Below are 12,649 nucleotides of genomic sequence, written 5' to 3'. Positions count from 1 at the left end.
ACTGCCTTGGTGTGAAACATCCACATTAAAATCAATGGATTCACAGCATAAACTAGTGTGTGAGTGAACAGATAATGCTTGGAAAAATGCACAAAAATACATTTTTTAGAAATTTATATTTTTATTCAGCAGGGATGCATTAAATTGGTCTAAAGTGACAGTAAGGACATGTATAATGTTACAAAAGATTTCCATTTTAAATAAATGCTGTTCTTTTGAACTGCCTGTTCATAGTTTCAGTTTCCACCAAAATTAAGCAGAACAGCTGTTTTTGACCCTCTATGATACCGTGTTGCCTCCAGGCAACATACTTTATTTTCGTTTTTTTTAAATAAAATTAGACACCCATTTAATTGATAAATGCTATCTCAGAGTAGTAAAACTCAAACACTAATCAATGAAAATGCAAAAAATGGTCACATGACCCACAGGAGGCCATTTTGCTTCCAATTTCAGGACATGTGCACGTCACATGACATGACTCCCTATTTTCTCCAATGAAAAGTGCATTTATCATCAATTTTCATCCATATAATTGCCTACAAAATCTGAGTCACCTTCATTAGTAAGTAAAGAATTATTTTTAAAAACTATTTTATAATATATAATATATTTTAGGAAATTACAAAATACTTCATGTTGCCTCAAGGCAACATTGTACCGTAATGGAATCACATGAGGCCATACAGGCCTGTTATAATACAAGTATATGATATTTGTAAGGAAAAGAGTTAGAATTATCTAAATGTATTTGCATTTTTGCAAAATTTTGTAATGCATTTGTAAAAATAGTACATCAGATACTATATCTGCACATATTATGATTTTTCTGTTGAGAGGAATTGCTTTCTCAGTTTTTATAAGCAGTGAGGTGTCATTAGTGAAGAAGGAGATATTACAGGCATGTGCTTGTGTGTGTATGTGCATGCTTGTAAGGATAAGGTGCATATTAGGATAAGGTTATGCTGATTTTTAATTGTTCACCTTGAAACAACTCTGATTGTAATGTTTTTGTATGATAACTGATATGATGGTTTGGTTATACTTGTGATCCACGATGGTACAATGTTGCCTGAGAGCAACAGCTGGATATGAAATAGCATTTTATTAAATATGAGATATGCAATACATTAAAAACTAGATCAAACTAACTGTTCAAGTATTTGGTTAAAGAAAATGATCTTAACAATAAATATATTTATTTTTTATGCATGAAAATGTCAAATGTTTAAATTTGTCCGTTGTGGTACAATGTTGCCTTGAGGCAAGAAACTTAAAAAAAAAAAAAAAAAATTCATGAAAATGTTTATTGATATTGTTATAGTGTCCAATTTTAAGCAGGAAAAACATCACAAATATTTTTTTCCTCTTTGATATCATATTGCATACTGTAGAGGGTTAACACTGATAAGAAATGTTTCTTAAGCCACAAATCAGCATATTAGAATTATTTCTGAAGGATGATGTGAACCTGGAGTAATGATGCTGAAAATTCAGCTTTGATCACAGGAATAAATTTAATTTTACAGTATATTAAAATTAAAATAAAAAAAAGTTATTTTCAGTTGTAATAATATTTCATAATATTAGTGTCTTTACTGTATTTTTGATCATATAAATGCAGCCTTTTGAGCATAATAGATTTTAAAACGTGATATGATTATAAAGAACAGCATTTATTTGAAATAGAAATCTTTTGTAATATTATAAATGTCTTTACTTTCTTTTTTAATCAATTTAATGCATCCTTATTAAATAAGTGTTAATTTTTCCAAAAAAAGACTTACCCCAAAAATTTGAATGGTATGACTGTCCAATTCATAAAATATAAGATTTATAGCAGAATATAGCTATAAAAACAAATAGTTTTCATTTGGGTATAAATATCCAGCACTTTTAAGCTATTCTTATTCATTTGTGACATTTGTGTACAGAGTTTTCGATCCTGCCACTTTACACTATAACGAACACCAGTACCGTATTTTGGCGTATAATTAGATTATCAGTGTGGCTTGTATCTAAGTATAATTAATACAGTTATGTAATTCATATTATTTTGTCTTGCATGTCAACTTAACTCTGCTTCTGGTATCTTTTACATAACGCTGCACATAGCTTTACACAAAGCGGCTATTATACAGCACTGCTGCCACATCCAAGATCATCTTCAAAGGATGAAAGCTAAGAACATACCCCATAAATTGTGTTGAAAAGTGTGAAACTGTGTGTGTGCGCACATTTTGGAAGGGTCTTAGAGGTCTTTGGCTCGTTTCCTCCTCCTAATTACTAAAGCAAATATGCGTGAGAGGGACCGGCACATCGGCACATCAACTAATCTTTATCATGTGTCCACCATTGCCAACAGGCCCCTGGAATTTATTTTCACATCAATCCATTCCGCTCGGAGACAAGAGATATGAAGGGACCTATTCTTCTATCTATATCCGTTCTTCACACCTCTTATGTAACAGGAAGGATTGTATTCAATACCATAAAAAGGAAATTTCTTTCAGCTTTGCCTTCCTGCTTGAAATGAAACTCTTAAACTTAAACCTTGGGCACGTGTACGTGGCGCATCGACAGTCTCCTACGCTGCTCCATCTGAGCATAAAGAAACCTCTGTCCCTTTATTTTGGCCGAGCGTTTGTCTAATGTATCACCACTCTCCCATCATTCTGCGCTGATCAGCCTTCTGCTCCAATCAGTGAAAGGATCTGACCTGTGATTGACAGCTCATTTACAGCTCTGAGAAGGGCCCTTTAAGGTCCGAGAGGCCAGTGCCTGGGCAGAGAAGATGAGAAAAGTATGAAAAATATGTCTGTACTCATTGTTCACAGGGACTTGTGTGTTCAGGGGCCAAATGTGAGCCAATTAGTGCATCAAGATAGAGCACGGTAGAGTAGACAGACTTTGCAAAGAGGTTAAGAAATGGATTATTATAAATGCTTTGAAGGATTTGCCATGTTTGACAACATGAACCCAGAATTTTTCCTCTACATTTCTTCTTCCTGAACACCGCACAAGAACAAAACATGTAAGCTTACTTAGATAGATAGTTAATAGATAGTTCAGACATGAAAGCCACAAGTCAGTCTGATATCTAAATATTTTTTTAAGTGAGGAACTGCATTTAATACTTTAAAAAATAATAACAATATTTAAATAAATAATATTAAATAATATTAATATTAGAAAATAAAATAATACTACCATTCTAATTGTTTTTTAATTTTTATTATTATTTTTTTGATTGGACAATACTTTTATTCAGAAAGTAAATAAAACATTTTTTTTTTTTTTTTTAATTTTCTATTTATCAAATCTTATGCTGAAAAAAAAAAATGTATCATGTGACACTGAAGACTGGAGTAATGACACTGAAAATTCAGATTTGCATCACAGGAATGAATTACATTTTAAAATAAATTAACATAGAAACAGTTATTTTAAACTGTAATAATACTTCACAATATTACTGTTTTTACTTTTGATCAAATAAATGCAGCCTTGGTGAGCATACTTCTTTCGAAAACACAAACAAGTTACCAACCCCAAACTTTTGAATGGAAGTGTATAAAAAAAAAAAATTTGTGGATTACAGTGATTTTATGACTTTACCACTGTAAAATCACTGTAATATACAACCTCTTGAGGCTTTATCCTCATTAACAGCAACTTTCCTTAGCAAAAATTAGTTATTAGTAAATTAGTTATGTGTAAAAGACATACTAACTCATTCTTGTGCACCAACTACGGCAAACTCAAGATTTTATGAGAAGGCATTGTGAGTAACTGACCTAATATGATACAATTAGGTCTTATTATCTTCATTTATCAGCTGTGACAGGTATGCATGACCCAGATGCACTTAAATGACCACCATCAAGATATGACTTAGCCAAGCTGACATAGTGACCGACTCCAGATGCCTGGCAGATTTTTCAAACAGACTAGGTGACTAGACAGCAAAGAATGAGGCTTATTTGCCAGACCAACAAGAAAGAGGCATTAACCAAGACCTAGAAAGCCTTAAAAGGTCATTTCTGCTCTGATGGCATTTCAGTGTACACTTTAAAGCCTTTTAGAGGACACTTGAAAGTAATGCTTGGCCATTGGTAAAGATGCGATTAAAAGTGAATATTTATTTAATCCAATACATTTATTTGACATCACATTGCTCTCTAAGTGAGATGGAGTTTGTGAGCTCTCTGTTGTGACTGCATGAGAACCTGGAAACAGTCCATTCTAGAGAGCCCTTCTGCCTCCGCAGGACGTCTGTAATGATGCCTGACTTGAAGGGGAACCAGCTGACCTTGCATCCTTCCTCCAGCCGGAACAGAATCGCTCCCTACAGCAATCTCACAAATGTTCCATGTTGTCAGAATGCCTTAAATCCAAGTGGATCAAAAACATGGGCGGAAAGCCCAGAACTTTGTAGAGAACACCACTTTGTTCACTCAGAATGAGAACATTTTCCAGGATCCTCAGCATCAGGGTTTGTTAAAGAGCGTACCTGGTGCAAATGTCAGCATTCCCATGTAATCATGACAAAAGCTTTCTGTTTTGAGGCTCAGGTGATGTAATGGTGAGCCCATTTCAGTGTCAAAAATGTCTCAAGATGTTTCTTCTAGATGTCACAGATGTCAATTCCTGTGGAGAAATAAAGAAATGAGACAGTTGTTAAAGCTACACTATAACTTTTTTGGAAGGAAATTCACAGAATTTAAGTAATGACCTATGTGTTGTTTTTTGCCTACAAACTCCATATTGTATTTAATCATTCAACAGTGCATGTTTATGTAACAGTGCATGTGCATTTGTAAATAAAGAAATTATTTTATTTTATTTATTCACTTTTTAATGCCATGCCAGCATCAATGCTATTTTCATGGTGATCTCTAAATATATTATACAAGTTATACAATTAACAAAAGGTTATAATTGACATTTCAGATGTACACCAGACAAAAATTCTAAAATACATTCATGTGATACATTTATAAATAAATCCAATTATTTATAAAACCATTATCTACTTGTAAATAAAGAAATGGGCAGATTACTATTTTATGCAGTGGAATTAATTTGAACCTCGAACGGAGAAGTGTTTGGAAAGGGAAAGCGACAGTACCCGTAATAAAACATGAATCAACATAGTTTGCGTTGCTTCACATTTGCCGTGCACTGACTAGGTTAAAAAACAATGTTTCTTTTGGTAACAATTTCTCTAAACTAGGAACTGCATTGGTCTATTTGTGTATAATTCACCTTGAAATCATATGTTCACACCATTATCTGAAATGAATAGCAATCTTTCTGTTTAATATCAGGGTTGCCAAACTTTTGTAACAAACTGATTTCAATAAGTCAAAACAATTATGGAATATAAGCTACTTACCTGCTCATAAGACATCATTTTCAGATTCTTTCGTTTTCTTCCTTCTTTCATTATTGGGAGAGTTTTGGTGTCGTTATCTGGAAATATGAGCAGTGAGCACAGCGTTGCGACTCAAGCCATGAGATTCATCCACGCAGAACAGCGGACCCAAAGCACAACTCACAAAATTACCAAAACAATGTTCCTCTGCGAGTAACTTGTAGTTTTATGCTTCAGCCGCTAGTTGGACAAAAGTTACATAGTGAGGCTTTAACGTACAGAAAAAACTACTGTATTACAATCATTGTGTATATCAGTGAAGATTATTTAGCCTTGGAAGAATTTGATGAGAAATATTCTTATTGAGATGTCTTACTTTTGATTGCCAGCTTGGTTTGATATTGTCTGGTAAGTGTCTAATACGTTTTGGGGCCCACTCTATCTAGGAGAAACAAGATATTAGAGATCCCATTTGTGATTTTCCTTTCCTGTGGGCCGAAATGAGATTTCAAGGGAGAAACATCTAAGTCCAGAGCAGAACCTCATCTCTCTGACTCTCGTTTCCCTGTACCTCCTCTTTGCGGCAGTATGCCGGTATTCCTGTGGGAATTTCTTTCCTCTCAGGAAGCAGGTCCCCTTTCAGAGTCAATAAGCCTTTCTGTTACACCCCAGCCCAGCGTGCGCACTCACATGTGCAGGAGCGTGTTCACGTAGGTCTGACCGGCAGCTGTGGGTGTGTGGGCTCTTAGGAGCCACTTGTTTGAAGGGTTGGAGAACATTCCAACATCAACTGCTTTGTTCACTAGCACAGAATAGTGGAAATACTCCAGTATTCAATATACAGGTTAATGTGATCATCAAACATAAAAGAAGCATCACTAATTTTGCTCTTATTAAGGGTTAGTTATGCTGTATTCATTTAATGATTTTTTTTATTTTATTCTTTTTTAATTAATTAATTAATTTTTCTTGTATTGCTTGTCATGTTAATAGCATGGAATGTGTGCAGAATATTACTTGTGGTAAAACTTTGATTTTGTCAAACGCAGCATGTTATTAAACCAGTATGATTCAAACTTGGTACAGCAAGACACATAATAACCAAATTGCATTTTAAAAGAGCTTTGAGAGCTATTGCATAGGGAAAGATCAGGTAATAATGATTTCTGGCTATTGCAATTATGCTTTAACAAGGACAGAGACACAATTACAACTTTAAGAATGAATAAATGAATTAAATAAAATTAAATAAACATTATGAATAAATGAATTAAGTATAATAATCAGTTTAGGGAAAAAATACAAATATTAAAATTAAAACATGTCATGGACTATTTCTGTGGTGATTTGTTGCATTTATTTATTTATGTGATTGATTGACTGATTGATACGAGTTAATGACAACTGAATTTTCATGATTGTGTAAATTATTAAATTATTAAATACAATTTAGCAAATACAAAATATTAAATACAAATTATTAAATAAATTATTAATAACAATTATTAAAAATGTTTCTCAGAGATTGCAATAAAAATACCCTGCTTTCAATATCTGAAATAAACAAAATACCTTACTTTCAAACAACAAAATGAACTATACTTATTTAAAGGCCTGAGAACAGAAAAACAACTACCATCATTTTATTCACCAGGGAGCTATTTTTACAACTCGAATTCAAGAAATGTTGGGGTGTTTTTTAAATTTGAATAAAATGAAAACTAAAAGAATTTCAAATCACATGAGCCAGTATTTTATTCACAATAGGACATAGATAACATAACAAAAGTTTAAAATTTTATGCACAAAATGAACTCATTTCAAATTTGATGCCTGCTACAGGTCTCAAAATAGTTGGGACGGTGGCATGTTTACCATGGTGTAGCATCTCCTCTTCTTTTCAAAACAGTTTGAAGACGTCTGGGCATCGAGGTTATGCGTTTCTGGAGTTTCAGTGTTGGAATTTGGTCCCATTCTTGCCTGATATACCGTATTGACCCGAATATAAGACAATGTTTTTTTTCTTGGAAATGCATCTGAAAAAACGCGGTCATCTTATATTCAGGGTCTAGACTTTGACATGTCAATAATACACCCACAACAATAGGTGGCGCTAAATACACGTAAAACGAGTGTGCCGTGAAATATGTAATGTAGTGTGTGTTGTAAAGATCGCGAGTGAAAACAAAAGAAAAATAAAAGCTTACAGCGGTATGAATCGTGACTGTCATGTTAGCCTGATGGGACCAAAATTCCTTTGCAAGTGATTTTAAAATGTAAGACAGTACCCAGATTTGAAGACTACAATAAGATTTCACTTCTACTGTTAATAACATTTTGGTAGGCTACTATGAGATGGATAACCTAAATGTCTTAATTCAGATGGGCTACCTGTTTTATTTTTTATTGTATATCAAAAAGTGTATATTTTTAAATGTGATTGTTGGTACATTTTACCAGTATTTACCATACTTTCAAAACAAAAATTAAAATAGGAAACATATGCAATATGAAAATAATTTGACACAATGTGTTTTACAGAGAGAGAGAGAGAGAGAGAGAAAAACAGATTTGGTTTTCAAAAAGCCTTTTTCCAAAAGGTAAATCTGGAAAAAGGGGGGTCGTCGACTCATCTTATAAGCAGGGTCATCTTATATTCGGGTCAATACGGTAGGTTTCCAGCTGCTGAAAAGTTTGTGGTCATCTTTGACGTATTTTTCGTTTAATAATGCGCCAAATGTTCTCTATAGGTGAAAGATCTGGACTGAAGGCAGGCCAATTCAGCACCCGGACTCTTCTACTATGAAGCTGGTGGTTTTGCATTGTCCTGCTGAAATACACAAGGCCTTCCCTGAAATAGACGTTGTCTGGAGGGGAGCATATGTTGCTCTAAAACCTTTATATACCTTTCAGCATGCCTTTCAAAACATGCAAGCTCCCCATACCGTATGCACTAATGCCCCCCCAATACCATCAGAGATGCTGGCTTTTGAACTGAACGCTGATAACTCGCTGCGTTATGAAGAATGTCAAATTTGGACTCGTATGACCATAGAACACTTTTCCACTTTGAAACAATCCATTTTAAATGAGCCTTGGCCCACAGAACACGATGGCGCTTCTGAACCATGTTCACATATGGCTTCCTTTTTGCATGTTAGAGCTTTAGTTGGCATCTGCAGATGACATGGCGAATTGTGTTTACCGACAGTGGTTTCTGGAAGTATTCCTGGGCCCATTTAGTAATGTCAATGACAGAATCATGCCGATGAGTGATGCAGTGTCATCTGAGGGCCTGAAGACCACGGGCATCCAACAAAGGTCTTCGGCCTTGTCCCTTACGCACAGAGATTTTTCCAGTTTCTCTGAATCTTTTGATGATGTTATGCACTGTAGATGATGAGATTTGCAAAGCCTTTGCAATTTGACCTTGAGGAATGTTGTTTTTAAAGTATTCCACAATCTTTTTACGCACTCTTTTCCAGATTGTAGAGCCTCTGCCCATCTTTGCTTCTGAGAGACTCTGCCTCTCTAAGACATCCCATTTATAGCTATTCAGCTCTCTACCCAACAAAACGGACAAACTTCTTCTGCTCTCCCGGACAAATAAGGATTTTTCAAACTCTGCTGCTCTGTGTTTCACGAAAACCTGAATGACGCCATTCCGGACAGCATGCTTCATTTGCTGGGCTTTCAGCTGTTTAGAGCGGATCGCGACGCAGAATCAACGGGGAAATCGCGCAGCGGAGGGACATGCTTTTACATCAACAAAAGGTGGTGTACAGATATCACTGTGTTAAAGAAGATGTGCTGTCGCCATCTAGAAGCGCTCTTCATTAACTGTAAGCCGTTCTATTCGCTACGGGTGTTTTGCTCGTTCATTCTCGCGAGTGTTTACATTCCTCCACAAGCGCACATGAGCCTGGCTTTACAGAAACTCGTTGATCTGATTACAGAGACAGAGCAGCAACACCTGTTCTCTGTTTTAATCATTCTAGAGGACTTTAATAAAGCAAATCTCTCCCATGAACTGCCAAAATACAGACAGCACATCACATGTCCCACCAGAGACCGTAATATACTGGATCGCTGTTACACAGCAATAAAGGATGCATATCACTCTGTCCCACGGGCAGCTTTATGACTCTCTGATCACTGTTTAGTTCATCTCATAATGACAAACCATGGTTCACTGAAAAACTCAGACAGCTCCGTCAGGCCATAGAAGATGCTCGCAGGAATGAGGACAGATTCTTATATAAACAGGCCAAATACATACTGGTAATGGGGATCAGAGTGGCAAAGAGGAATTATTCTGGAAAGCTGAGGAACCAATTCTCTTCCAGTGATCCTGCTTCAGTGTGGAAAGGTCTGAAAGACATCACCAATTACAAGACACCATCCTCCACCACTGTGGAGAATCAACAACTGGCAGATGATCTGAATGAGTTTTATTGCAGGTTTGAAAAAACACCATTCACACCTCCTGCAACCCTTGATGACTTAATGACTACAGACCTGTGGCTCTAACATCTGTGGTCATGAAGTCATTTGAAAAACTGATTTTGGCTTATCTGAAGGACATCACTGGACCCTTTATGGACCCCCTGCAGTTTGCCTACAGAGCAAACAAGTCTGTGGATGATGCAGTCAATATGGGACTGCACTACATCCTGCAACATCTAGACAGACCAGGGACAAATGTGAGGATCCTGTTTGTAGACTTCAGCTCCGCTTTTAACACCATCATCCCATCACTCCTCCAGCCCAAATTAACTCAGCTATCCGTCCCCACCTCTGTCTGTCAGTGGATCAACAGCTTCCTGACAGAAAGGCAGCAGCTAGTAAAGCTTGAAAAATTCTCATCCAGCTCCCGTACAACCAGCACTGGTGCCCCACTGCTCTTCTCCCTCTACACGAATGACTGCACATCTAAAGAAGACCCCTTTGTCAAGCTCCTAAAGTTTGCAGATGACACCACACTTATCGGCCTCATTCGGGACGGTGACGAGTCTGCTTACTGACAGGAGGTTAAGGAGCTGGCTGTCTGGTGCAGACTTAACAACCTGGAGCTCAACGTGCTCAAAACTGTGGAGATGATCGTGGACTTCAGGAGAAACCACCCTGCTCTCCCCCACTCACCATCATGAACAGCACTGTGACTGCAGTGGAGTCATTCAGATTCCTGGGCATCACAATTTCTCAGGACCTGAAGTGGGACAATCACATTGAGTCCATTGTGAAAAAGGCCCAGCAGAGGTTGTACTTGCTTCATCAGCTGAGGAAGTTCAACCTGCCACAGGAGATGCTGAAACAGTTCTACTCTGCCATCATTGAATCCGTCCTCTGCACTTCAATAACTGTCTGGTTCAGCTCAGCTACTAAATCTGACCTCAGAAGACTACAGAGGGTAGTCCGGACTGCTGAGCGAATCATTGGTACAACCCTCCCCACTCTCCAAGAACTGTAATTATCCAGAGTGAGCAAAAGAGCTAGCAAAATCACTCTGTACCCCTCACATCCAGCACACTCCCTCTTTGAGCTGTTGCCGTCTGGTTGATGCTTCAGAGCTCTGAGCACCAGAACGGCCAGGCACAGGAACAGTTTCTTCCCTCAGGCAATCCATTTCATGAACACTTGACAACAAACTTGGAACACACAACACTATTATACATAAATTAATTTAACACATACTTTTTTACATTTCAAATTTGCACATATCATACCTGTACATACATAATTGTCTATATTATATACTGTGTTTTTGCTATTTTGTACATTGTCTATTTTGTATATTTGTATATTATTCTTTTTTTATCCGTATCCTGTCCTGTTGCTGTCCTGAGCTTCTGTCACTATAACAAATTCCTCGTATGTGTAAACATACCTGGCAATAAAGCTCATTCTCTCTCATTCATGTTACAGACTTAATGTCAATTAACTGAATTAGTTGCTAGATGTTCTCCCAGCTGAATCTTTTCAAAATTTCTTGCTTTTTCAGCCCTTTGTTGCCCCCCCGTGCCAATTTTTTTGAGACCTGTAGTAATGATAAAATTTGAAATGAGCACATTTAGTGGATTAAAGTGTAAAATTTCTCCGTTTAAACATTTGTTATGTTCTCTATGTTCTATTGCGAATAAATTATTGGCTCATGTGATTTGAGAGTCTTTTAGTTTTCATTTTATTCAAATTTTAAAAAACGTCCCAACATTTCCAGAATTCAGGTTGTATATTACTTGTTCTTTACACAGACCTTATTGGCTTGGTGACTGGCATGTTTGTTGAAAGCATGGAATGGAATGGAAATACAGCTTTGTTAATATCAGATAATATTCTGACAGCACTGAGGTATTATATAGGTAATATTTCAAAGAGGTCTCTCAAAAATGCATATACGCTTCACCACCTCAAAAACAACTGGAAGGCCATAATACAGATATCAAGCTTTAGCAGACAGATCAAGAGTGAATATTTTACCATTCCTGTTGTCTGCAAAGCATGACCGTCAATATTTTTCACTCTGGAAACAAGCACAGAGAGTCACAAGTGAATTATGAATTTTGATTGTGCCCAGGACATGCCTGTAAAATGCAATCTTTCATTTAATATCCATTTCTCATAGCCAGTAGCTCAGCAGCCAAAACTAATATAACTGAATATTCCTCTAGGTAGGGCAGAAGGTTTGGTTGAAATTGTCCATGTAACGCAGTTAAGTCACTTTCTTATACTCTGGTGTTTTCATAGTAACTGTTCCCCGTCTTTATTTAACTGGAGCTCTGTAATTCTATAAAATGAAGGTCTTTAATAAATCATTTATTTAGCTATGCAGAAACTGACACCTGTGTAAAAGACATACTTCATTCTAGCCCGACTGGATACAGTGCCTGGGGCTTCAATTTAATTTCATTAGCGATGCCTGCTGAAGTAAAAACTATACTGTTGCTCATACTTAAGGTTTCAAAACTTTGCACAATGGATGTAAATGATAACTAAAATTGTGTAAGGAGAGGTATGCTATTACTATAGGCAAAAAAAATCTCTTAAAATCTCAAGACTTATAATGAAGGAGGAATGTGGGCCAAAGAATATCTAAAGACCAGAGAATAGACTCAAGGTTAGGCCCTTTTGACCAGAACAACCCTAGCAACAACAGCTGAAATGTCCCTCCTCCAGAGTCAGAGCACGGTGATAAAAGGCTGCCATTGTGTTCATGAATAGAGTCTGTATGCACCATGCTTTGACATTTCTATAAATTGAGAAATGATGGTTTAT

This window comes from Onychostoma macrolepis, chromosome 06 (genome assembly GCF_012432095.1).
Source record: "Onychostoma macrolepis isolate SWU-2019 chromosome 06, ASM1243209v1, whole genome shotgun sequence".
Lineage (NCBI taxonomy): Eukaryota > Metazoa > Chordata > Actinopteri > Cypriniformes > Cyprinidae > Onychostoma > Onychostoma macrolepis.
Note: the sequence above shows the minus strand (reverse complement) of the source record.